This window comes from Brachyhypopomus gauderio, unplaced genomic scaffold, assembly GCF_052324685.1.
Source record: "Brachyhypopomus gauderio isolate BG-103 unplaced genomic scaffold, BGAUD_0.2 sc111, whole genome shotgun sequence".
NCBI lineage: Eukaryota > Metazoa > Chordata > Actinopteri > Gymnotiformes > Hypopomidae > Brachyhypopomus > Brachyhypopomus gauderio.
This window is the reverse complement of record NW_027506932.1, coordinates 363,309-387,629: the sequence shown is the minus strand read 5'-3', so window position 1 is coordinate 387,629 and position 24,321 is coordinate 363,309. Positions and strand designations below refer to the sequence as shown.

The window sequence follows — 24,321 nt, the reverse complement described above, 5'->3', positions numbered from 1 at the left end:
GTTTAGAAGCAAGAGATCCCTGGCCCTTTTTTGGGTTAAATTGCCAGCCAAGCCTACATTGACAACAAAAATGTGGATGCTCTGGTAGCTATTACAATAGCGATACCTGTCACGAAGTGAATCGCAACTGCAGACGAGTGAGGGTGAATAAATAATTTGCTGTTAAGCCAGTGTCCACAGAGCATAGATCTAGCACATCTGGCTCTTACATTAGCATGACAAGCCGGGACTGTATTTTCCCTAGCACGTGTGGTACATTACGTTTTCAAGTACAGTCTTCAGGAGTTGAATTGTGTTACTGTCTTTTCAGCCCAAATGCCAACTGATTTGTGCATAAAAGCGTGATACATAGATGTGTGTAGTCAAGACTGAGAATGTGCACTAGGCAAAAGAGCCAAAAAAGCCTAAATAAACGCCTCAAAAGGCCAAAATAAGAAATCAAATCTTGAAATAGAAGGCTCGTTGGTCTAGTCGTATGATTCTCGCTTCGGGTGTGAGAGGTCCCGGGTTCAAATCCTGGACGAGCCCTTTTTATGTTATTTGACTAAAATTATGTACAGTGCTCTTCTTTACTGCATTGTTGTGACATCTGCTTCTAAGACATGTCAACGTTTAAACAGACCATTTCTGAATGGCAAAGCAGCTTGTTGGACTACATCTTCGGTTATTCTGTTATTGTTTAGAAGCGAGAGATCCCTGGCCCTTTTTTGGATTAAATTGCCAGCCAAGCCTACATTGACAACAAAAATGTGGATGCTCTGGTAGCTATTACAATAGCGATACCTGTCACGAAGTGAATCGCAACTGCAGACGAGTGAGGGTGAATAAATAATTTGCTGTTAAGCCAGTGTCCACAGAGCATAGATCTAGCACATCTGGCTCTTACATTAGCATGACAAGCCGGGACTGTACTTTCCCTAGCACGTGTGGTATATTACGTTTTCAAGTACAGTCTCCAGGAGTTGAATTGTGTTACTGTCTTTTCAGCCCAAATGCCAACTGATTTGTGCATAAGGGCTTGATACATTCATGTGTGTAGTCAAGACTGAGACTGTGCACTAGGCAAAAGAGCCAAAAAAAGCCAAAATAAACGCCTCAAAAGGCCAAAATAAGAAAGCAAATCTTGAACTAGTAGGCTCGTTGGTCTAGGCGTATGATTCTTGCTTTGGGTGCGAGAGGTCCCGGGTTCAAATCCCGGACGAGCCCTTTATATGTTATTTGACTAAAACTATGTACAGTGCTCTACTTTACTGCATTGTTGTGACATCTGCATCTAAGACATGTCAACATTAAAATAGACCATTTCTGAATGGCAAAGCAACTTTTTGGACTACAGCTTCGGTTATTGTTTAGAAGCAAGAGTTCCCTGGCCCTTTTTTGGGTTAAATTGCCAGCCAAGCCTACATTGACAACAAAAATGTGGATGCTCTGGTAGCTATTACACTAGCGATACCTTTCACTAAGTGAATCGCAACTGCAGACGAGTGAGGGTGAATAAATAATTTGCTGTTAAGCCAGTGTCCACAGAGCATAGATCTAGCACATCTGGCTCTTACATTAGCATGACAAGCCGGGACTGTATTTTCCCTAGCACGTGTGGTACATTACGTTTTCAAGTACAGTCTTCAGGAGTTGAATTGTGTTACTGTCTTTTCAGCCCAAATGCCAACTGATTTGTGCATAAAAGCGTGATACATAGATGTGTGTAGTCAAGACTGAGAATGTGCACTAGGCAAAAGAGCCAAAAAAGCCAAAATAAACGCCTCAAAAGGCCAAAATAAGAAATCAAATCTTGAACTAATAGGCTCGTTGGTCTAGTCGTATGATTCTCGCTTCGGGTGTGAGAGGTCCCGGGTTCAAATCCCGGACGAGCCCTTTATATGTTATTTGACTAAAATTATGTACAGTGCTCTTCTTTACTGCATTGTTGTGACATCTGCTTCTAAGACATGTCAACGTTTAAACAGACCGTTTCTGAATGGCAAAGCAGCTTGTTGGACTACATCTTCGGTTATTCTGTTATTGTTTAGAAGCGAGAGATCCCTGGCCCTTTTTTGGGTTAAATTGCCAGCCAAGCCTACATTGACAACAAAAATGTGGATGCTCTGGTAGCTATTACAATAGCGATACCTGTCACGAAGTGAATCGCAACTGCAGACGAGTGAGGGTGAATAAATAATTTGCTGTTAAGCCAGTGTCCACAGAGCATAGATCTAGCACATCTGGCTCTTACATTAGCATGACAAGCCGGGACTGTACTTTCCCTAGCACGTGTGGTATATTACGTTTTCAAGTACAGTCTCCAGGAGTTGAATTGTGTTACTGTCTTTTCAGCCCAAATGCCAACTGATTTGTGCATAAGGGCTTGATACATTCATGTGTGTAGTCAAGACTGAGACTGTGCACTAGGCAAAAGAGCCAAAAAAGCCAAAATAAACGCCTCAAAAGGCCAAAATAAGAAATCAAATCTTGAACTAGTAGGCTCGTTGGTCTAGGCGTATGATTCTCGCTTTGGGTGCGAGAGGTCCCGGGTTCAAATCCCGGACGAGCCCTTTATATGTTATTTGACTAAAACTATGTACAGTGCTCTACTTTACTGCATTGTTGTGACATCTGCATCTAAGACATGTCAACATTAAAATAGACCATTTCTGAATGGCAAAGCAACTTTTTGGACTACAGCTTCGGTTATTGTTTAGAAGCAAGAGATCCCTGGCCCTTTTTTGGGTTAAATTGCCAGCCAAGCCTACATTGACAACAAAAATGTGGATGCTCTGGTAGCTATTACACTAGCGATACCTTTCACTAAGTGAATCGCAACTGCAGACGAGTGAGGGTGAATAAATAATTTGCTGTTAAGCCAGTGTCCACAGAGCATAGATCTAGCACATCTGGCTCTTACATTAGCATGACAAGCCGGGACTGTATTTTCCCTAGCACGTGTGGTATATTACGTTTTCAAGTACAGTCTCCAGGAGTTGAATTGTGTTACTGTCTTTTCAGCCCAAATGCCAACTGATTTGTGCATAAGGGCTTGATACATTCATGTGTGTAGTCAAGACTGAGACTGTGCACTAGGCAAAAGAGCCAAAAAAAGCCAAAATAAACGCCTCAAAAGGCCAAAATAAGAAAGCAAATCTTGAACTAGTAGGCTTGTTGGTCTAGGCGTATGATTCTTGCTTTGGGTGCAAGAGGTCCCGGGTTCAAATCCCGGACGAGCCCTTTATATGTTATTTGACTAAAACTATGTACAGTGCTCTACTTTACTGCATTGTTGTGACATCTGCATCTAAGACATGTCAACATTAAAATAGACCATTTCTGAATGGCAAAGCAACTTTTTGGACTACAGCTTCGGTTATTGTTTAGAAGCAAGAGATCCCTGGCCCTTTTTTGGGTTAAATTGCCAGCCAAGCCTACATTGACAACAAAAATGTGGATGCTCTGGTAGCTATTACAATAGCGATACCTGTCACGAAGTGAATCGCAACTGCAGACGAGTGAGGGTGAATAAATAATTTGCTGTTAAGCCAGTGTCCACAGAGCATAGATCTAGCACATCTGGCTCTTACATTAGCATGACAAGCCGGGACTGTATTTTCCCTAGCACGTGTGGTACATTACGTTTTCAAGTACAGTCTTCAGGAGTTGAATTGTGTTACTGTCTTTTCAGCCCAAATGCCAACTGATTTGTGCATAAAAGCGTGATACATAGATGTGTGTAGTCAAGACTGAGAATGTGCACTAGGCAAAAGAGCCAAAAAAGCCTAAATAAACGCCTCAAAAGGCCAAAATAAGAAATCAAATCTTGAAATAGAAGGCTCGTTGGTCTAGTCGTATGATTCTCGCTTCGGGTGTGAGAGGTCCCGGGTTCAAATCCTGGACGAGCCCTTTTTATGTTATTTGACTAAAATTATGTACAGTGCTCTTCTTTACTGCATTGTTGTGACATCTGCTTCTAAGACATGTCAACGTTTAAACAGACCATTTCTGAATGGCAAAGCAGCTTGTTGGACTACATCTTCGGTTATTCTGTTATTGTTTAGAAGCGAGAGATCCCTGGCCCTTTTTTGGATTAAATTGCCAGCCAAGCCTACATTGACAACAAAAATGTGGATGCTCTGGTAGCTATTACAATAGCGATACCTGTCACGAAGTGAATCGCAACTGCAGACGAGTGAGGGTGAATAAATAATTTGCTGTTAAGCCAGTGTCCACAGAGCATAGATCTAGCACATCTGGCTCTTACATTAGCATGACAAGCCGGGACTGTATTTTCCCTAGCACGTGTGGTATATTACGTTTTCAAGTACAGTCTCCAGGAGTTGAATTGTGTTACTGTCTTTTCAGCCCAAATGCCAACTGATTTGTGCATAAGGGCTTGATACATTCATGTGTGTAGTCAAGACTGAGACTGTGCACTAGGCAAAAGAGCCAAAAAAAGCCAAAATAAACGCCTCAAAAGGCCAAAATAAGAAAGCAAATCTTGAACTAGTAGGCTTGTTGGTCTAGGCGTATGATTCTTGCTTTGGGTGCAAGAGGTCCCGGGTTCAAATCCCGGACGAGCCCTTTATATGTTATTTGACTAAAACTATGTACAGTGCTCTACTTTACTGCATTGTTGTGACATCTGCATCTAAGACATGTCAACATTAAAATAGACCATTTCTGAATGGCAAAGCAACTTTTTGGACTACAGCTTCGGTTATTGTTTAGAAGCAAGAGATCCCTGGCCCTTTTTTGGGTTAAATTGCCAGCCAAGCCTACATTGACAACAAAAATGTGGATGCTCTGGTAGCTATTACAATAGCGATACCTGTCACGAAGTGAATCGCAACTGCAGACGAGTGAGGGTGAATAAATAATTTGCTGTTAAGCCAGTGTCCACAGAGCATAGATCTAGCACATCTGGCTCTTACATTAGCATGACAAGCCGGGACTGTATTTTCCCTAGCACGTGTGGTACATTACGTTTTCAAGTACAGTCTTCAGGAGTTGAATTGTGTTACTGTCTTTTCAGCCCAAATGCCAACTGATTTGTGCATAAAAGCGTGATACATAGATGTGTGTAGTCAAGACTGAGAATGTGCACTAGGCAAAAGAGCCAAAAAAGCCTAAATAAACGCCTCAAAAGGCCAAAATAAGAAATCAAATCTTGAAATAGAAGGCTCGTTGGTCTAGTCGTATGATTCTCGCTTCGGGTGTGAGAGGTCCCGGGTTCAAATCCTGGACGAGCCCTTTTTATGTTATTTGACTAAAATTATGTACAGTGCTCTTCTTTACTGCATTGTTGTGACATCTGCTTCTAAGACATGTCAACGTTTAAACAGACCATTTCTGAATGGCAAAGCAGCTTGTTGGACTACATCTTCGGTTATTCTGTTATTGTTTAGAAGCGAGAGATCCCTGGCCCTTTTTTGGATTAAATTGCCAGCCAAGCCTACATTGACAACAAAAATGTGGATGCTCTGGTAGCTATTACAATAGCGATACCTGTCACGAAGTGAATCGCAACTGCAGACGAGTGAGGGTGAATAAATAATTTGCTGTTAAGCCAGTGTCCACAGAGCATAGATCTAGCACATCTGGCTCTTACATTAGCATGACAAGCCGGGACTGTACTTTCCCTAGCACGTGTGGTATATTACGTTTTCAAGTACAGTCTCCAGGAGTTGAATTGTGTTACTGTCTTTTCAGCCCAAATGCCAACTGATTTGTGCATAAGGGCTTGATACATTCATGTGTGTAGTCAAGACTGAGACTGTGCACTAGGCAAAAGAGCCAAAAAAAGCCAAAATAAACGCCTCAAAAGGCCAAAATAAGAAAGCAAATTCTGAACTAGTAGGCTCGTTGGTCTAGGCGTATGATTCTTGCTTTGGGTGCGAGAGGTCCCGGGTTCAAATCCCGGACGAGCCCTTTATATGTTATTTGACTAAAACTATGTACAGTGCTCTACTTTACTGCATTGTTGTGACATCTGCATCTAAGACATGTCAACATTAAAATAGACCATTTCTGAATGGCAAAGCAACTTTTTGGACTACAGCTTCGGTTATTGTTTAGAAGCAAGAGATCCCTGGCCCTTTTTTGGGTTAAATTGCCAGCCAAGCCTACATTGACAACAAAAATGTGGATGCTCTGGTAGCTATTACACTAGCGATACCTTTCACTAAGTGAATCGCAACTGCAGACGAGTGAGGGTGAATAAATAATTTGCTGTTAAGCCAGTGTCCACAGAGCATAGATCTAGCACATCTGGCTCTTACATTAGCATGACAAGCCGGGACTGTATTTTCCCTAGCACGTGTGGTATATTACGTTTTCAAGTACAGTCTCCAGGAGTTGAATTGTGTTACTGTCTTTTCAGCCCAAATGCCAACTGATTTGTGCATAAGGGCTTGATACATTCATGTGTGTAGTCAAGACTGAGACTGTGCACTAGGCAAAAGAGCCAAAAAAAGCCAAAATAAACGCCTCAAAAGGCCAAAATAAGAAAGCAAATCTTGAACTAGTAGGCTCGTTGGTCTAGGCGTATGATTCTTGCTTTGGGTGCGAGAGGTCCCGGGTTCAAATCCCGGACGAGCCCTTTATATGTTATTTGACTAAAACTATGTACAGTGCTCTACTTTACTGCATTGTTGTGACATCTGCATCTAAGACATGTCAACATTAAAATAGACCATTTCTGAATGGCAAAGCAACTTTTTGGACTACAGCTTCGGTTATTGTTTAGAAGCAAGAGTTCCCTGGCCCTTTTTTGGGTTAAATTGCCAGCCAAGCCTACATTGACAACAAAAATGTGGATGCTCTGGTAGCTATTACACTAGCGATACCTTTCACTAAGTGAATCGCAACTGCAGACGAGTGAGGGTGAATAAATAATTTGCTGTTAAGCCAGTGTCCACAGAGCATAGATCTAGCACATCTGGCTCTTACATTAGCATGACAAGCCGGGACTGTATTTTCCCTAGCACGTGTGGTACATTACGTTTTCAAGTACAGTCTTCAGGAGTTGAATTGTGTTACTGTCTTTTCAGCCCAAATGCCAACTGATTTGTGCATAAAAGCGTGATACATAGATGTGTGTAGTCAAGACTGAGAATGTGCACTAGGCAAAAGAGCCAAAAAAGCCAAAATAAACGCCTCAAAAGGCCAAAATAAGAAATCAAATCTTGAACTAATAGGCTCGTTGGTCTAGTCGTATGATTCTCGCTTCGGGTGTGAGAGGTCCCGGGTTCAAATCCCGGACGAGCCCTTTATATGTTATTTGACTAAAATTATGTACAGTGCTCTTCTTTACTGCATTGTTGTGACATCTGCTTCTAAGACATGTCAACGTTTAAACAGACCGTTTCTGAATGGCAAAGCAGCTTGTTGGACTACATCTTCGGTTATTCTGTTATTGTTTAGAAGCGAGAGATCCCTGGCCCTTTTTTGGGTTAAATTGCCAGCCAAGCCTACATTGACAACAAAAATGTGGATGCTCTGGTAGCTATTACAATAGCGATACCTGTCACGAAGTGAATCGCAACTGCAGACGAGTGAGGGTGAATAAATAATTTGCTGTTAAGCCAGTGTCCACAGAGCATAGATCTAGCACATCTGGCTCTTACATTAGCATGACAAGCCGGGACTGTACTTTCCCTAGCACGTGTGGTATATTACGTTTTCAAGTACAGTCTCCAGGAGTTGAATTGTGTTACTGTCTTTTCAGCCCAAATGCCAACTGATTTGTGCATAAGGGCTTGATACATTCATGTGTGTAGTCAAGACTGAGACTGTGCACTAGGCAAAAGAGCCAAAAAAGCCAAAATAAACGCCTCAAAAGGCCAAAATAAGAAATCAAATCTTGAACTAGTAGGCTCGTTGGTCTAGGCGTATGATTCTCGCTTTGGGTGCGAGAGGTCCCGGGTTCAAATCCCGGACGAGCCCTTTATATGTTATTTGACTAAAACTATGTACAGTGCTCTACTTTACTGCATTGTTGTGACATCTGCATCTAAGACATGTCAACATTAAAATAGACCATTTCTGAATGGCAAAGCAACTTTTTGGACTACAGCTTCGGTTATTGTTTAGAAGCAAGAGATCCCTGGCCCTTTTTTGGGTTAAATTGCCAGCCAAGCCTACATTGACAACAAAAATGTGGATGCTCTGGTAGCTATTACACTAGCGATACCTTTCACTAAGTGAATCGCAACTGCAGACGAGTGAGGGTGAATAAATAATTTGCTGTTAAGCCAGTGTCCACAGAGCATAGATCTAGCACATCTGGCTCTTACATTAGCATGACAAGCCGGGACTGTATTTTCCCTAGCACGTGTGGTATATTACGTTTTCAAGTACAGTCTCCAGGAGTTGAATTGTGTTACTGTCTTTTCAGCCCAAATGCCAACTGATTTGTGCATAAGGGCTTGATACATTCATGTGTGTAGTCAAGACTGAGACTGTGCACTAGGCAAAAGAGCCAAAAAAAGCCAAAATAAACGCCTCAAAAGGCCAAAATAAGAAAGCAAATCTTGAACTAGTAGGCTCGTTGGTCTAGGCGTATGATTCTTGCTTTGGGTGCGAGAGGTCCCGGGTTCAAATCCCGGACGAGCCCTTTATATGTTATTTGACTAAAACTATGTACAGTGCTCTACTTTACTGCATTGTTGTGACATCTGCATCTAAGACATGTCAACATTAAAATAGACCATTTCTGAATGGCAAAGCAACTTTTTGGACTACAGCTTCGGTTATTGTTTAGAAGCAAGAGTTCCCTGGCCCTTTTTTGGGTTAAATTGCCAGCCAAGCCTACATTGACAACAAAAATGTGGATGCTCTGGTAGCTATTACACTAGCGATACCTTTCACTAAGTGAATCGCAACTGCAGACGAGTGAGGGTGAATAAATAATTTGCTGTTAAGCCAGTGTCCACAGAGCATAGATCTAGCACATCTGGCTCTTACATTAGCATGACAAGCCGGGACTGTATTTTCCCTAGCACGTGTGGTACATTACGTTTTCAAGTACAGTCTTCAGGAGTTGAATTGTGTTACTGTCTTTTCAGCCCAAATGCCAACTGATTTGTGCATAAAAGCGTGATACATAGATGTGTGTAGTCAAGACTGAGAATGTGCACTAGGCAAAAGAGCCAAAAAAGCCAAAATAAACGCCTCAAAAGGCCAAAATAAGAAATCAAATCTTGAACTAATAGGCTCGTTGGTCTAGTCGTATGATTCTCGCTTCGGGTGTGAGAGGTCCCGGGTTCAAATCCCGGACGAGCCCTTTATATGTTATTTGACTAAAATTATGTACAGTGCTCTTCTTTACTGCATTGTTGTGACATCTGCTTCTAAGACATGTCAACGTTTAAACAGACCGTTTCTGAATGGCAAAGCAGCTTGTTGGACTACATCTTCGGTTATTCTGTTATTGTTTAGAAGCGAGAGATCCCTGGCCCTTTTTTGGGTTAAATTGCCAGCCAAGCCTACATTGACAACAAAAATGTGGATGCTCTGGTAGCTATTACAATAGCGATACCTGTCACGAAGTGAATCGCAACTGCAGACGAGTGAGGGTGAATAAATAATTTGCTGTTAAGCCAGTGTCCACAGAGCATAGATCTAGCACATCTGGCTCTTACATTAGCATGACAAGCCGGGACTGTACTTTCCCTAGCACGTGTGGTATATTACGTTTTCAAGTACAGTCTCCAGGAGTTGAATTGTGTTACTGTCTTTTCAGCCCAAATGCCAACTGATTTGTGCATAAGGGCTTGATACATTCATGTGTGTAGTCAAGACTGAGACTGTGCACTAGGCAAAAGAGCCAAAAAAGCCAAAATAAACGCCTCAAAAGGCCAAAATAAGAAATCAAATCTTGAACTAGTAGGCTCGTTGGTCTAGGCGTATGATTCTCGCTTTGGGTGCGAGAGGTCCCGGGTTCAAATCCCGGACGAGCCCTTTATATGTTATTTGACTAAAACTATGTACAGTGCTCTACTTTACTGCATTGTTGTGACATCTGCATCTAAGACATGTCAACATTAAAATAGACCATTTCTGAATGGCAAAGCAACTTTTTGGACTACAGCTTCGGTTATTGTTTAGAAGCAAGAGATCCCTGGCCCTTTTTTGGGTTAAATTGCCAGCCAAGCCTACATTGACAACAAAAATGTGGATGCTCTGGTAGCTATTACACTAGCGATACCTTTCACTAAGTGAATCGCAACTGCAGACGAGTGAGGGTGAATAAATAATTTGCTGTTAAGCCAGTGTCCACAGAGCATAGATCTAGCACATCTGGCTCTTACATTAGCATGACAAGCCGGGACTGTATTTTCCCTAGCACGTGTGGTATATTACGTTTTCAAGTACAGTCTCCAGGAGTTGAATTGTGTTACTGTCTTTTCAGCCCAAATGCCAACTGATTTGTGCATAAGGGCTTGATACATTCATGTGTGTAGTCAAGACTGAGACTGTGCACTAGGCAAAAGAGCCAAAAAAAGCCAAAATAAACGCCTCAAAAGGCCAAAATAAGAAAGCAAATCTTGAACTAGTAGGCTCGTTGGTCTAGGCGTATGATTCTTGCTTTGGGTGCGAGAGGTCACGGCTTCAAATCCCGGACGAGCCCTTTATATGTTATTTGACTAAAACTATGTACAGTGCTCTACTTTACTGCATTGTTGTGACATCTGCATCTAAGACATGTCAACATTAAAATAGACCATTTCTGAATGGCAAAGCAACTTTTTGGACTACAGCTTCGGTTATTGTTTAGAAGCAAGAGATCCCTGGCCCTTTTTTGGGTTAAATTGCCAGCCAAGCCTACATTGACAACAAAAATGTGGATGCTCTGGTAGCTATTACAATAGCGATACCTGTCACGAAGTGAATCGCAACTGCAGACGAGTGAGGGTGAATAAATAATTTGCTGTTAAGCCAGTGTCCACAGAGCATAGATCTAGCACATCTGGCTCTTACATTAGCATGACAAGCCGGGACTGTATTTTCCCTAGCACGTGTGGTACATTACGTTTTCAAGTACAGTCTTCAGGAGTTGAATTGTGTTACTGTCTTTTCAGCCCAAATGCCAACTGATTTGTGCATAAAAGCGTGATACATAGATGTGTGTAGTCAAGACTGAGAATGTGCACTAGGCAAAAGAGCCAAAAAAGCCAAAATAAACGCCTCAAAAGGCCAAAATAAGAAATCAAATCTTGAAATAGAAGGCTCGTTGGTCTAATCGTATGATTCTCGCTTCGGGTGTGAGAGGTCCCGGGTTCAAATCCTGGACGAGCCCTTTTTATGTTATTTGACTAAAATTATGTACAGTGCTCTTCTTTACTGCATTGTTGTGACATCTGCTTCTAAGACATGTCAACGTTTAAACAGACCGTTTCTGAATGGCAAAGCAGCTTGTTGGACTACATCTTCGGTTATTCTGTTATTGTTTAGAAGCGAGAGATCCCTGGTCCTTTTTTGGGTTAAATTGCCAGCCAAGCCTACATTGACAACAAAAATGTGGATGCTCTGGTAGCTATTACAATAGCGATACCTGTCACGAAGTGAATCGCAACTGCAGACGAGTGAGGGTGAATAAATAATTTGCTGTTAAGCCAGTGTCCACAGAGCATAGATCTAGCACATCTGGCTCTTACATTAGCATGACAAGGCGGGACTGTACTTTCCCTAGCACGTGTGGTATATTACGTTTTCAAGTACAGTCTCCAGGAGTTGAATTGTGTTACTGTCTTTTCAGCCCAAATGCCAACTGATTTGTGCATAAGGGCTTGATACATTCATGTGTGTAGTCAAGACTGAGACTGTGCACTAGGCAAAAGAGCCAAAAAAAGCCAAAATAAACGCCTCAAAAGGCCAAAATAAGAAAGCAAATCTTGAACTAGTAGGCTCGTTGGTCTAGGCGTATGATTTTCGCTTTGGGTGCGAGAGGTCCCGGGTTCAAATCCCGGACGATCCCTTTATATGTTATTTGACTAAAACTATGTACAGTGCTCTACTTTACTGCATTGTTGTGACATCTGCATCTAAGACATGTCAACATTAAAATAGACCATTTCTGAATGGCAAAGCAACTTTTTGGACTACAGCTTCGGTTATTGTTTAGAAGCAAGAGATCCCTGGCCCTTTTTTGGGTTAAATTACCAGCCAAGCCTACATTGACAACAAAAATGTGGATGCTCTGGTAGCTATTACACTAGCGATACCTTTCACTAAGTGAATCGCAACTGCAGACGAGTGAGGGTGAATAAATAATTTGCTGTTAAGCCAGTGTCCACAGAGCATAGATCTAGCACATCTGGCTCTTACATTAGCATGACAAGCCGGGACTGTATTTTCCCTAGCACGTGTGGTATATTACGTTTTCAAGTACAGTCTCCAGGAGTTGAATTGTGTTACTGTCTTTTCAGCCCAAATGCCAACTGATTTGTGCATAAGGGCTTGATACATTCATGTGTGTAGTCAAGACTGAGACTGTGCACTAGGCAAAAGAGCCAAAAAAAGCCAAAATAAACGCCTCAAAAGGCCAAAATAAGAAAGCAAATCTTGAACTAGTAGGCTCGTTGGTCTAGGCGTATGATTCTTGCTTTGGGTGCAAGAGGTCCCGGGTTCAAATCCCGGACGAGCCCTTTATATGTTATTTGACTAAAACTATGTACAGTGCTCTACTTTACTGCATTGTTGTGACATCTGCATCTAAGACATGTCAACATTAAAATAGACCATTTCTGAATGGCAAAGCAACTTTTTGGACTACAGCTTCGGTTATTGTTTAGAAGCAAGAGATCCCTGGCCCTTTTTTGGGTTAAATTGCCAGCCAAGCCTACATTGACAACAAAAATGTGGATGCTCTGGTAGCTATTACAATAGCGATACCTGTCACGAAGTGAATCGCAACTGCAGACGAGTGAGGGTGAATAAATAATTTGCTGTTAAGCCAGTGTCCACAGAGCATAGATCTAGCACATCTGGCTCTTACATTAGCATGACAAGCCGGGACTGTATTTTCCCTAGCACGTGTGGTACATTACGTTTTCAAGTACAGTCTTCAGGAGTTGAATTGTGTTACTGTCTTTTCAGCCCAAATGCCAACTGATTTGTGCATAAAAGCGTGATACATAGATGTGTGTAGTCAAGACTGAGAATGTGCACTAGGCAAAAGAGCCAAAAAAGCCTAAATAAACGCCTCAAAAGGCCAAAATAAGAAATCAAATCTTGAAATAGAAGGCTCGTTGGTCTAGTCGTATGATTCTCGCTTCGGGTGTGAGAGGTCCCGGGTTCAAATCCTGGACGAGCCCTTTTTATGTTATTTGACTAAAATTATGTACAGTGCTCTTCTTTACTGCATTGTTGTGACATCTGCTTCTAAGACATGTCAACGTTTAAACAGACCATTTCTGAATGGCAAAGCAGCTTGTTGGACTACATCTTCGGTTATTCTGTTATTGTTTAGAAGCGAGAGATCCCTGGCCCTTTTTTGGGTTAAATTGCCAGCCAAGCCTACATTGACAACAAAAATGTGGATGCTCTGGTAGCTATTACAATAGCGATACCTGTCACGAAGTGAATCGCAACTGCAGACGAGTGAGGGTGAATAAATAATTTGCTGTTAAGCCAGTGTCCACAGAGCATAGATCTAGCACATCTGGCTCTTACATTAGCATGACAAGCCGGGACTGTACTTTCCCTAGCACGTGTGGTATATTACGTTTTCAAGTACAGTCTCCAGGAGTTGAATTGTGTTACTGTCTTTTCAGCCCAAATGCCAACTGATTTGTGCATAAGGGCTTGATACATTCATGTGTGTAGTCAAGACTGAGACTGTGCACTAGGCAAAAGAGCCAAAAAAAGCCAAAATAAACGCCTCAAAAGGCCAAAATAAGAAAGCAAATCTTGAACTAGTAGGCTCGTTGGTCTAGGTGTATGATTCTTGCTTTGGGTGCGAGAGGTCCCGGGTTCAAATCCCGGACGAGCCCTTTATATGTTATTTGACTAAAACTATGTACAGTGCTCTACTTTACTGCATTGTTGTGACATCTGCATCTAAGACATGTCAACATTAAAATAGACCATTTCTGAATGGCAAAGCAACTTTTTGGACTACAGCTTCGGTTATTGTTTAGAAGCAAGAGATCCCTGGCCCTTTTTTGGGTTAAATTGCCAGCCAAGCCTACATTGACAACAAAAATGTGGATGCTCTGGTAGCTATTACACTAGCGATACCTTTCACTAAGTGAATCGCAACTGCAGACGAGTGAGGGTGAATAAATAATTTGCTGTTAAGCCAGTGTCCACAGAGCATAGATCTAGCACATCTGGCTCTTACATTAGCATGACAAGCCGGGACTGTATTTTCCCTAGCACGTGTGGTATATTACGTTTTCAAGTACAGTCTCCAGGAGTTGAATTGTGTTACTGTCTTTTCAGCCCAAATGCCAACTGATTTGTGCATAAGGGCTTGATACATTCATGTGTGTAGTCAAGACTGAGACTGTGCACTAGGCAAAAGAGCCAAAAAAAGCCAAAATAAACGCCTCAAAAGGCCAAAATAAGAAAGCAAATCTTGAACTAGTAGGCTTGTTGGTCTAGGCGTATGATTCTTGCTTTGGGTGCAAGAGGTCCCGGGTTCAAATCCCGGACGAGCCCTTTATATGTTATTTGACTAAAACTATGTACAGTGCTCTACTTTACTGCATTGTTGTGACATCTGCATCTAAGACATGTCAACATTAAAATAGACCATTTCTGAATGGCAAAGCAACTTTTTGGACTACAGCTTCGGTTATTGTTTAGAAGCAAGAGATCCCTGGCCCTTTTTTGGGTTAAATTGCCAGCCAAGCCTACATTGACAACAAAAATGTGGATGCTCTGGTAGCTATTACAATAGCGATACCTGTCACGAAGTGAATCGCAACTGCAGACGAGTGAGGGTGAATAAATAATTTGCTGTTAAGCCAGTGTCCACAGAGCATAGATCTAGCACATCTGGCTCTTACATTAGCATGACAAGCCGGGACTGTATTTTCCCTAGCACGTGTGGTACATTACGTTTTCAAGTACAGTCTTCAGGAGTTGAATTGTGTTACTGTCTTTTCAGCCCAAATGCCAACTGATTTGTGCATAAAAGCGTGATACATAGATGTGTGTAGTCAAGACTGAGAATGTGCACTAGGCAAAAGAGCCAAAAAAGCCTAAATAAACGCCTCAAAAGGCCAAAATAAGAAATCAAATCTTGAAATAGAAGGCTCGTTGGTCTAGTCGTATGATTCTCGCTTCGGGTGTGAGAGGTCCCGGGTTCAAATCCTGGACGAGCCCTTTTTATGTTATTTGACTAAAATTATGTACAGTGCTCTTCTTTACTGCATTGTTGTGACATCTGCTTCTAAGACATGTCAACGTTTAAACAGACCATTTCTGAATGGCAAAGCAGCTTGTTGGACTACATCTTCGGTTATTCTGTTATTGTTTAGAAGCGAGAGATCCCTGGCCCTTTTTTGGGTTAAATTGCCAGCCAAGCCTACATTGACAACAAAAATGTGGATGCTCTGGTAGCTATTACAATAGCGATACCTGTCACGAAGTGAATCGCAACTGCAGACGAGTGAGGGTGAATAAATAATTTGCTGTTAAGCCAGTGTCCACAGAGCATAGATCTAGCACATCTGGCTCTTACATTAGCATGACAAGCCGGGACTGTACTTTCCCTAGCACGTGTGGTATATTACGTTTTCAAGTACAGTCTCCAGGAGTTGAATTGTGTTACTGTCTTTTCAGCCCAAATGCCAACTGATTTGTGCATAAGGGCTTGATACATTCATGTGTGTAGTCAAGACTGAGACTGTGCACTAGGCAAAAGAGCCAAAAAAAGCCAAAATAAACGCCTCAAAAGGCCAAAATAAGAAAGCAAATCTTGAACTAGTAGGCTCGTTGGTCTAGGCGTATGATTCTTGCTTTGGGTGCGAGAGGTCCCGGGTTCAAATCCCGGACGAGCCCTTTATATGTTATTTGACTAAAACTATGTACAGTGCTCTACTTTACTGCATTGTTGTGACATCTGCATCTAAGACATGTCAACATTAAAATAGACCATTTCTGAATGGCAAAGCAACTTTTTGGACTACAGCTTCGGTTATTGTTTAGAAGCAAGAGATCCCTGGCCCTTTTTTGGGTTAAATTGCCAGCCAAGCCTACATTGACAACAAAAATGTGGATGCTCTGGTAGCTATTACACTAGCGATACCTTTCACTAAGTGAATCGCAACTGCAGACGAGTGAGGGTGAATAAATAATTTGCTGTTAAGCCAGTGTCCACAGAGCATAGATCTAGCACATCTGGCTCTTACATTAGCATGACAAGCCGGGACTGTATTTTCCCTAGCACGTGTGGTATATTACGTTTTCAAGTACAGTCTCCAGGAGTTGAATTGTGTTACTGTCTTTTCAGCCCAAATGCCAACTGATTTGTGCATAAGGGCTTGATACATTCATGTGTGTAGTCAAGACTGAGACTGTGCACTAGGCAAAAGAGCCAAAAAAAGCCAAAATAAACGCCTCAAAAGGCCAAAATAAGAAAGCAAATCTTGAACTAGTAGGCTCGTTGGTCTAGGCGTATGATTCTTGCTTTGGGTGCGAGAGGTCCCGGGTTCAAATCCCGGACGAGCCCTTTATATGTTATTTGACTAAAACTATGTACAGTGCTCTACTTTACTGCATTGTTGTGACATCTGCATCTAAGACATGTCAACATTAAAATAGACCATTTCTGAATGGCAAAGCAACTTTTTGGACTACAGCTTCGGTTATTGTTTAGAAGCAAGAGTTCCCTGGCCCTTTTTTGGGTTAAATTGCCAGCCAAGCCTACATTGACAACAAAAATGTGGATGCTCTGGTAGCTATTACACTAGCGATACCTTTCACTAAGTGAATCGCAACTGCAGACGAGTGAGGGTGAATAAATAATTTGCTGTTAAGCCAGTGTCCACAGAGCATAGATCTAGCACATCTGGCTCTTACATTAGCATGACAAGCCGGGACTGTATTTTCCCTAGCACGTGTGGTACATTACGTTTTCAAGTACAGTCTTCAGGAGTTGAATTGTGTTACTGTCTTTTCAGCCCAAATGCCAACTGATTTGTGCATAAAAGCGTGATACATAGATGTGTGTAGTCAAGACTGAGAATGTGCACTAGGCAAAAGAGCCAAAAAAGCCTAAATAAACGCCTCAAAAGGCCAAAATAAGAAATCAAATCTTGAACTAATAGGCTCGTTGGTCTAGTCGTATGATTCTCGCTTCGGGTGTGAGAGGTCCCGGGTTCAAATCCCGGACGAGCCCTTTATATGTTATTTGACTAAAATTATGTACAGTGCTCTTCTTTACTGCATTGTTGTGACATCTGCTTCTAAGACATGTCAACGTTTAAACAGACCGTTTCTGAATGGCAAAGCAGCTTGTTGGACTACATCTTCGGTTATTCTGTTATTGTTTAGAAGCGAGAGATCCCTGGTCCTTTTTTGGGTTAAATTGCCAGCCAAGCCTACATTGACAACAAAAATGTGGATGCTCTGGTAGCTATTACAATAGCGATACCTGTCACGAAGTGAATCGCAACTGCAGACGAGTGAGGGTGAATAAATAATTTGCTGTTAAGCCAGTGTCCACAGAGCATAGATCTAGCACATCTGGCTCTTACATTAGCATGACAAGCCGGGACTGTACTTTCCCTAGCACGTGTGGTATATTACGTTTTCAAGTACAGTCTCCAGGAGTTGAATTGTGTTACTGTCTTTTCAGCCCAAATGCCAACTGATTTGTGCATAAGGGCTTGATACATTCATGTGTGTAGTCAAGACTGAGACTGTGCACTAGGCAAAAGAGCCAAAAAAAGCCAAAATAAACGCCTCAAAAGGCCAAAATAAGAAAGCAAATCTTGAACTAGTAGGCTCGTTGGTCTAGGCGTATGATTTTCGCTTTGGGTGCGAGAGGTCCCGGGTTCAAATCCCGGACGATCCCTTTATATGTTATTTGACTAAAACTATGTACAGTGCTCTACTTTACTGCATTGTTGTGACATCTGCATCTAAGACATGTCAACATTAAAATAGACCATTTCTGAATGGCAAAGCAACTTTTTGGACTACAGCTTCGGTTATTGTTTAGAAGCAAGAGATCCCTGGCCCTTTTTTGGGTTAAATTGCCAGCCAAGCCTACATTGACAACAAAAATGTGGATGCTCTGGTAGCTATTACACTAGCGATACCTTTCACTAAGTGAATCGCAACTGCAGACGAGTGAGGGTGAATAAATAATTTGCTGTTAAGCCAGTGTCCACAGAGCATAGATCTAGCACATCTGGCTCTTACATTAGCATGACAAGCCGGGACTGTATTTTCCCTAGCACGTGTGGTATATTACGTTTTCAAGTACAGTCTCCAGGAGTTGAATTGTGTTACTGTCTTTTCAGCCCAAATGCCAACTGATTTGTGCATAAGGGCTTGATACATTCATGTGTGTAGTCAAGACTGAGACTGTGCACTAGGCAAAAGAGCCAAAAAAAGCCAAAATAAACGCCTCAAAAGGCCAAAATAAGAAAGCAAATCTTGAACTAGTAGGCTTGTTGGTCTAGGCGTATGATTCTTGCTTTGGGTGCAAGAGGTCCCGGGTTCAAATCCCGGACGAGCCCTTTATATGTTATTTGACTAAAACTATGTACAGTGCTCTACTTTACTGCATTGTTGTGACATCTGCATCTAAGACATGTCAACATTAAAATAGACCATTTCTGAATGGCAAAGCAACTTTTTGGACTACAGCTTCGGTTATTGTTTAGAAGCAAGAGATCCCTGGCCCTTTTTTGGGTTAAATTGCCAGCCAAGCCTACATTGACAACAAAAATGTGGATGCTCTGGTAGCTATTACAATAGCGATACCTGTCACGAAGTGAATCGCAACTGCAGACGAGTGAGGGTGAATAAATAATTTGCTGTTAAGCCAGTGTCCACAGAGCATAGATCTAGCACATCTGGCTCTTACATTAGCATGACAAGCCGGGACTGTATTTTCCCTAGCACGTGTGGTACATTACGTTTTCAAGTACAGTCTTCAGGAGTTGAATTGTGTTACTGTCTTTTCAGCCCAAATGCCAACTGATTTGTGCATAAAAGCGTGATACATAGATGTGTGTAGTCAAGACTGAGAATGTGCACTAGGCAAAAGAGCCAAAAAAGCCTAAATAAACGCCTCAAAAGGCCAAAATAAGAAATCAAATCTTGAAATAGAAGGCTCGTTGGTCTAGTCGTATGATTCTCGCTTCGGGTGTGAGAGGTCCCGGGTTCAAATCCTGGACGAGCCCTTTTTATGTTATTTGACTAAAATTATGTACAGTGCTCTTCTTTACTGCATTGTTGTGACATCTGCTTCTAAGACATGTCAACGTTTAAACAGACCATTTCTGAATGGCAAAGCAGCTTGTTGGACTACATCTTCGGTTATTCTGTTATTGTTTAGAAGCGAGAGATCCCTGGCCCTTTTTTGGATTAAATTGCCAGCCAAGCCTACATTGACAACAAAAATGTGGATGCTCTGGTAGCTATTACAATAGCGATACCTGTCACGAAGTGAATCGCAACTGCAGACGAGTGAGGGTGAATAAATAATTTGCTGTTAAGCCAGTGTCCACAGAGCATAGATCTAGCACATCTGGCTCTTACATTAGCATGACAAGCCGGGACTGTACTTTCCCTAGCACGTGTGGTATATTACGTTTTCAAGTACAGTCTCCAGGAGTTGAATTGTGTTACTGTCTTTTCAGCCCAAATGCCAACTGATTTGTGCATAAGGGCTTGATACATTCATGTGTGTAGTCAAGACTGAGACTGTGCACTAGGCAAAAGAGCCAAAAAAAGCCAAAATAAACGCCTCAAAAGGCCAAAATAAGAAAGCAAATCTTGAACTAGTAGGCTCGTTGGTCTAGGCGTATGATTCTTGCTTTGGGTGCGAGAGGTCCCGGGTTCAAATCCCGGACGAGCCCTTTATATGTTATTTGACTAAAACTATGTACAGTGCTCTACTTTACTGCATTGTTGTGACATCTGCATCTAAGACATGTCAACATTAAAATAGACCATTTCTGAATGGCAAAGCAACTTTTTGGACTACAGCTTCGGTTATTGTTTAGAAGCAAGAGATCCCTGGCCCTTTTTTGGGTTAAATTGCCAGCCAAGCCTACATTGACAACAAAAATGTGGATGCTCTGGTAGCTATTACACTAGCGATACCTTTCACTAAGTGAATCGCAACTGCAGACGAGTGAGGGTGAATAAATAATTTGCTGTTAAGCCAGTGTCCACAGAGCATAGATCTAGCACATCTGGCTCTTACATTAGCATGACAAGCCGGGACTGTATTTTCCCTAGTGTTACGTGCATGTGCACATTTGCCAGGGTTTTGTTTTTCAGGAGATGGACTGTGGGCGGAGCCTGGCCTTTTTAAGACGCCACTAGGGGGAGAGAGAGAGAGAGAGAAGACCTGAGGTAGACCACAGAGGAAGAGCAGCTTGGGCCATGCTGCTTGAGCCTGAAATTGTTTGCTCTAAACAACCTGGAGTAAGGGTTGAGCTATGAGCCTTGTAATAGATGTTTCTGTGGGATTATGTTTGGTTGTTTTTGGGGCTGGACAAGTAAGGTAGAGCGCGCTCCTACATATCCATCACGTAGGCCTTATCTTGTTTAGATTCAGTAGGTAAGGGGCGGACACCCACTTTGTATGTTTTAATTATTAGAATAGGTAGATAAGGATAGTTGTGTTTTGTTTTTCCTTGGGTTAGAGAGGTAGTTCTTGTTGTTTCTAGCTTAAGGTGTGTTTGTTTTGTTGTGTTCTTTGATTTGGTGTCGTCCAGGGTCCAGTCTTATTTGTTTTTCCTCATGTTATTATAATTATATACATATATATGATCTATACCCCATAGTAAACAGATATTGACCTTGGGAATTTTGTTGTAGTCTTGTCTTCTACATCTCAGTTTCATCTTCATCCATTTCCACCTGATTGCCATCTCCACTTGTTACATACTCCTTTCCCCCCCCCTAGACCGAGCTTGAGGGGTTTGTAACATATGGGGGCTCGTCCGGGATCTTTTATTGGTCCCATTGTTGGTTGATGGCAGTAAGTGGATGCTGTTTGTGATGTAGTTTTTTTTCATCATGGCTCATTTTGATGTACAGGCATTTTTGAGTAACCCCAGTTTGGTGCAATTAGAAACCTTTCGTAAGGTGGACTTGCTGAGCATTTGTGAGCATCTTGAGGTTGTGGCTACTAGACAGTTAAGGAAAGCTGTGATACGGCAACTTGTGCTTGACAAATTGATTGAGTTGGGTACTTTCAGGCAATCTGACCTGGAAACACTTACAGCTACTGTTGGTGACGCAGTCAAGGAGCATGAGGGAGACATGCATACTCCAGTTGTGTCTGAAAGGGAGGCTGTCTGTGCATCTCCTAAAGTGCAGGCAACATTGCCTAGGTTTGAGCCTCTTTCTTTGTCATCTGGGTCTAGAGAGAAATCTCTTTTAAAGGTGCGGCTCGCTCGAGTAGAAATGGAACGAGAGGCACGGGCAGAGCAAAGAAAAGCAGAGTTTGAATACAAGATAGTGTCTCGTCGGATGGAAATTGAACTAGAGAGAGAAATTCGACTGCGTGAGTTGGAACTGAGAATGAATGAATATCCAAGGACTGGTAACCGGTCGGATGTTTTTCCAGCTCGTCCTACTGGGTTTGAGCCATCTACATTTTCTCAGTTTCCTGCTGTTGGCTCTGGTGCTGAGGCAGCAGTTGTTAACGAACCATCATTACCGTCTTTTTCTATCACTAAGCACATTGCCCTTGTTCCTCCATTCCGTGAGTCTGAGGTGGACACCTACTTCAGTATTTTTGAGCGTATTGCTCTTTCTTTAAAGTGGCCTAAGGAGTTTTGGACATTGCTGTTGCAATGTAAGTTGACTGGAAAGGCTCAAGAGGTGTGCTCATCATTGTCATTGTCCGACAGTATGGAGTATGAAGCCGTGAAAACCGCAATTTTACGTGCTTACGAATTAGTCCCTGAAGCATACAGGCAGAAGTTCAGAGGATTCAAGAAGTCATCTGAACTCACTTATGTGGAGTTTGCGAGGGAAAAGGCTCTTCTATTTGATAAGTGGGTTGCTGCTCACAAGGTTTCTGATCTGGAGTCGTTGAGGGAACTCATGTTGTTGGAGGATTTTAAGAAGTGTCTGCCAGATCGAATTGCTGTATATTTAAATGAGAGCAAGGTGAGTACTTTGTCTCAAGCTGCTGTTCTAGCAGACGAGTTTGTTTTAACCCATAAGAGCAACTTTGTGGTTCAGCCAGCCAGTATGCAAAAGCATGTTCACAGGTCCCCTACACGTTATAGTAGAGAAAAGGAGAGATCTGAGCAGCTGGAGTGTTATTATTGCCACAATTTGGGTCATAAAGCTGCTGACTGTTTTAGTCTTAAACGAAAGCAAGAGAGACAGGAAAAACAACGTAAACCAAATAATGGACAAGTAAAGACAGTAGGGTTGGTTCAGAATAGTTCTGTTCATTCTGTAAGCTCACCTGATGAATGTTTCCATCCTTTTATTCAAAAGGGATCAGTATCTGTGTTGGGCTCTAATGTAGTTCACCCTGTTGTCATGTTACGTGACACTGGTGCAGCACAGTCTTTTATCCGAGAAGGTGTGTTGTCCCTAACTGAAAAGTCTTTTAGTGGTTCTTATGCACTTTGCCAAGGGATTGAGATGAGCTATGTACAAGTACCCTTGTATAATATATCTTTACAGTCAGATCTGGTATGCGGTGATATCAAGATCGGTGTTCGACATGAATTGCCTGTAAAGGGCGTCGATGTGATTTTGGGAAATGATTTGGCCGGAGGAAGAGTTATTCCTGTGTTGGTAGTTTCAGGACAGCCAGAAGCACAGGGTGTCACTGAAAGCAGTATATTTCCTGCTTGTGCCGTAACTAGGTCCCAAAGGTTGGCTAGAAGTGATGATGAGCCAATTGGCTTATCGGATACCTTTCTAGCAGAAGTCCCAGTGGTGTCTTCTCCAAAACTGCCCACTGTAGAAGAGGGAAATGAGTTGTACAAGTTAGTTGAAAGTCAAGGTAATTTTACCAGAGAGGACTTGGTTTCTGCTCAGAAGCAAGATGCCAGTTTAAACAAGTGTTTTCAGTCTGTGTGTGGCCTTGATGAGCTGAAAGATAAACAGGTTGCATTCTTTTTGGAGGATGGCCTGTTGATGCGAAAATGGACCTCAATCGCCAGCTGTGCAAATGCTGTGTTTCAGATTGTAGTACCATCTGGTTTCCATTCATTGGTCTTGAGTGTTGCTCATGATCATCCTTGGTCTGGACATTTGGGAATTACTAAGACGTATGCAAGGATTCTACAACATTTCTTTTGGCCTGGTTTGCGTACCGATGTTGTAAACTTTTGTCGTTCATGTGATATCTGTCAAAGGATAGGAAAACCAAATCAGCCTGTTCCTCCAGCCCCTTTACAGCCGATTCCAGTAACAGGTGAACCATTTGAGAGGGTTTTGATAGATTGTGTTGGGCCATTGCCCAAAACGAAAATGGGAAATCAGTTTCTCTTAACAATCATGTGTGCAGTCACACGCTTTCCTGAAGCTATTCCTTTAAGGAAGATAACTAGTCAGGTCATTGTTAAGGCCCTACTTAAATTTTTTACTACATTTGGTCTGCCTAAGGTTGTACAAACAGACCAAGGATCAAACTTTACATCAAAACTCTTTGCTCAGGTCTCCAACATGTTGGGGATCAAACATGAAATGTCTAGTCCATACCACCCAGAGTCACAAGGGGCTTTGGAACGTTTCCATCAGACATTAAAGAGTATGTTGAGGAAGTATTGTTTGGACAGTGGACGGGACTGGGATGAAGGTGTACCTTTTGTTCTTTTTGCTGCACGAGAGGCTAAGCATGAGTCATTGGGTTTTTCTCCTGTAGAATTAGTTTTTGGGCATTCTGTACGCGGTCCAATGAAAGTGCTGAAAGAGATGTTTCGATCAGAACAAGCTCCTATGGGTAAGCATGTTTTAGATTTTACCAGTTCATTTCGTGAACGTTGGCATCGTGCATGTGATCTGGCAAAAGAAGTGATGAGCAAGTCCCAAGCCAAAATGAAACGTTGTTTCGATAAAATGGCTGTGGTTCGACATTTTAATCCTGGGGATAAAGTTTTATTGCTTTTACCTTCTCCTACCTCATCTATGTCATCCAGTTTTGCAGGACCATATGTGATT

General features: G+C 42.1%; 20 non-coding genes across 20 annotated transcripts; all 20 read left to right on the top strand.

Moving 5' to 3' along the window:
* The first annotated feature begins 1,134 nt into the window (after positions 1 to 1,134).
* trnap-ugg (transfer RNA proline (anticodon UGG)) lies at positions 1,135 to 1,206 on the top strand. Its single transcript has one exon. It is a non-coding gene; the product is annotated as a tRNA-Pro (tRNA).
* A 597-nt stretch (positions 1,207 to 1,803) lies between these two features.
* trnap-cgg (transfer RNA proline (anticodon CGG)) lies at positions 1,804 to 1,875 on the top strand. The gene has a single exon. It is a non-coding gene; the product is annotated as a tRNA-Pro (tRNA).
* A 605-nt stretch (positions 1,876 to 2,480) lies between these two features.
* On the top strand, positions 2,481 to 2,552 carry trnap-ugg (transfer RNA proline (anticodon UGG)). Its single transcript has one exon. It is a non-coding gene; the product is annotated as a tRNA-Pro (tRNA).
* Positions 2,553 to 3,150: 598 nt separating this feature from the next.
* On the top strand, positions 3,151 to 3,222 carry trnap-ugg (transfer RNA proline (anticodon UGG)). Its single transcript has one exon. It is a non-coding gene; the product is annotated as a tRNA-Pro (tRNA).
* A 1,275-nt stretch (positions 3,223 to 4,497) lies between these two features.
* On the top strand, positions 4,498 to 4,569 carry trnap-ugg (transfer RNA proline (anticodon UGG)). The gene has a single exon. It is a non-coding gene; the product is annotated as a tRNA-Pro (tRNA).
* Positions 4,570 to 5,844: 1,275 nt separating this feature from the next.
* On the top strand, positions 5,845 to 5,916 carry trnap-ugg (transfer RNA proline (anticodon UGG)). The gene has a single exon. It is a non-coding gene; the product is annotated as a tRNA-Pro (tRNA).
* Positions 5,917 to 6,514: 598 nt separating this feature from the next.
* Positions 6,515 to 6,586, top strand: trnap-ugg (transfer RNA proline (anticodon UGG)). The gene has a single exon. It is a non-coding gene; the product is annotated as a tRNA-Pro (tRNA).
* A 597-nt stretch (positions 6,587 to 7,183) lies between these two features.
* trnap-cgg (transfer RNA proline (anticodon CGG)) lies at positions 7,184 to 7,255 on the top strand. Its single transcript has one exon. It is a non-coding gene; the product is annotated as a tRNA-Pro (tRNA).
* A 605-nt stretch (positions 7,256 to 7,860) lies between these two features.
* On the top strand, positions 7,861 to 7,932 carry trnap-ugg (transfer RNA proline (anticodon UGG)). Its single transcript has one exon. It is a non-coding gene; the product is annotated as a tRNA-Pro (tRNA).
* Positions 7,933 to 8,530: 598 nt separating this feature from the next.
* Positions 8,531 to 8,602, top strand: trnap-ugg (transfer RNA proline (anticodon UGG)). The gene has a single exon. It is a non-coding gene; the product is annotated as a tRNA-Pro (tRNA).
* A 597-nt stretch (positions 8,603 to 9,199) lies between these two features.
* Positions 9,200 to 9,271, top strand: trnap-cgg (transfer RNA proline (anticodon CGG)). The gene has a single exon. It is a non-coding gene; the product is annotated as a tRNA-Pro (tRNA).
* Positions 9,272 to 9,876: 605 nt separating this feature from the next.
* trnap-ugg (transfer RNA proline (anticodon UGG)) lies at positions 9,877 to 9,948 on the top strand. The gene has a single exon. It is a non-coding gene; the product is annotated as a tRNA-Pro (tRNA).
* Positions 9,949 to 12,563: 2,615 nt separating this feature from the next.
* trnap-ugg (transfer RNA proline (anticodon UGG)) lies at positions 12,564 to 12,635 on the top strand. The gene has a single exon. It is a non-coding gene; the product is annotated as a tRNA-Pro (tRNA).
* A 1,275-nt stretch (positions 12,636 to 13,910) lies between these two features.
* Positions 13,911 to 13,982, top strand: trnap-ugg (transfer RNA proline (anticodon UGG)). The gene has a single exon. It is a non-coding gene; the product is annotated as a tRNA-Pro (tRNA).
* Positions 13,983 to 14,580: 598 nt separating this feature from the next.
* Positions 14,581 to 14,652, top strand: trnap-ugg (transfer RNA proline (anticodon UGG)). Its single transcript has one exon. It is a non-coding gene; the product is annotated as a tRNA-Pro (tRNA).
* A 1,275-nt stretch (positions 14,653 to 15,927) lies between these two features.
* trnap-ugg (transfer RNA proline (anticodon UGG)) lies at positions 15,928 to 15,999 on the top strand. Its single transcript has one exon. It is a non-coding gene; the product is annotated as a tRNA-Pro (tRNA).
* Positions 16,000 to 16,597: 598 nt separating this feature from the next.
* Positions 16,598 to 16,669, top strand: trnap-ugg (transfer RNA proline (anticodon UGG)). The gene has a single exon. It is a non-coding gene; the product is annotated as a tRNA-Pro (tRNA).
* A 597-nt stretch (positions 16,670 to 17,266) lies between these two features.
* trnap-cgg (transfer RNA proline (anticodon CGG)) lies at positions 17,267 to 17,338 on the top strand. Its single transcript has one exon. It is a non-coding gene; the product is annotated as a tRNA-Pro (tRNA).
* A 1,276-nt stretch (positions 17,339 to 18,614) lies between these two features.
* Positions 18,615 to 18,686, top strand: trnap-ugg (transfer RNA proline (anticodon UGG)). Its single transcript has one exon. It is a non-coding gene; the product is annotated as a tRNA-Pro (tRNA).
* Positions 18,687 to 19,961: 1,275 nt separating this feature from the next.
* Positions 19,962 to 20,033, top strand: trnap-ugg (transfer RNA proline (anticodon UGG)). Its single transcript has one exon. It is a non-coding gene; the product is annotated as a tRNA-Pro (tRNA).
* The last annotated feature ends 4,288 nt before the right edge of the window (positions 20,034 to 24,321 follow it).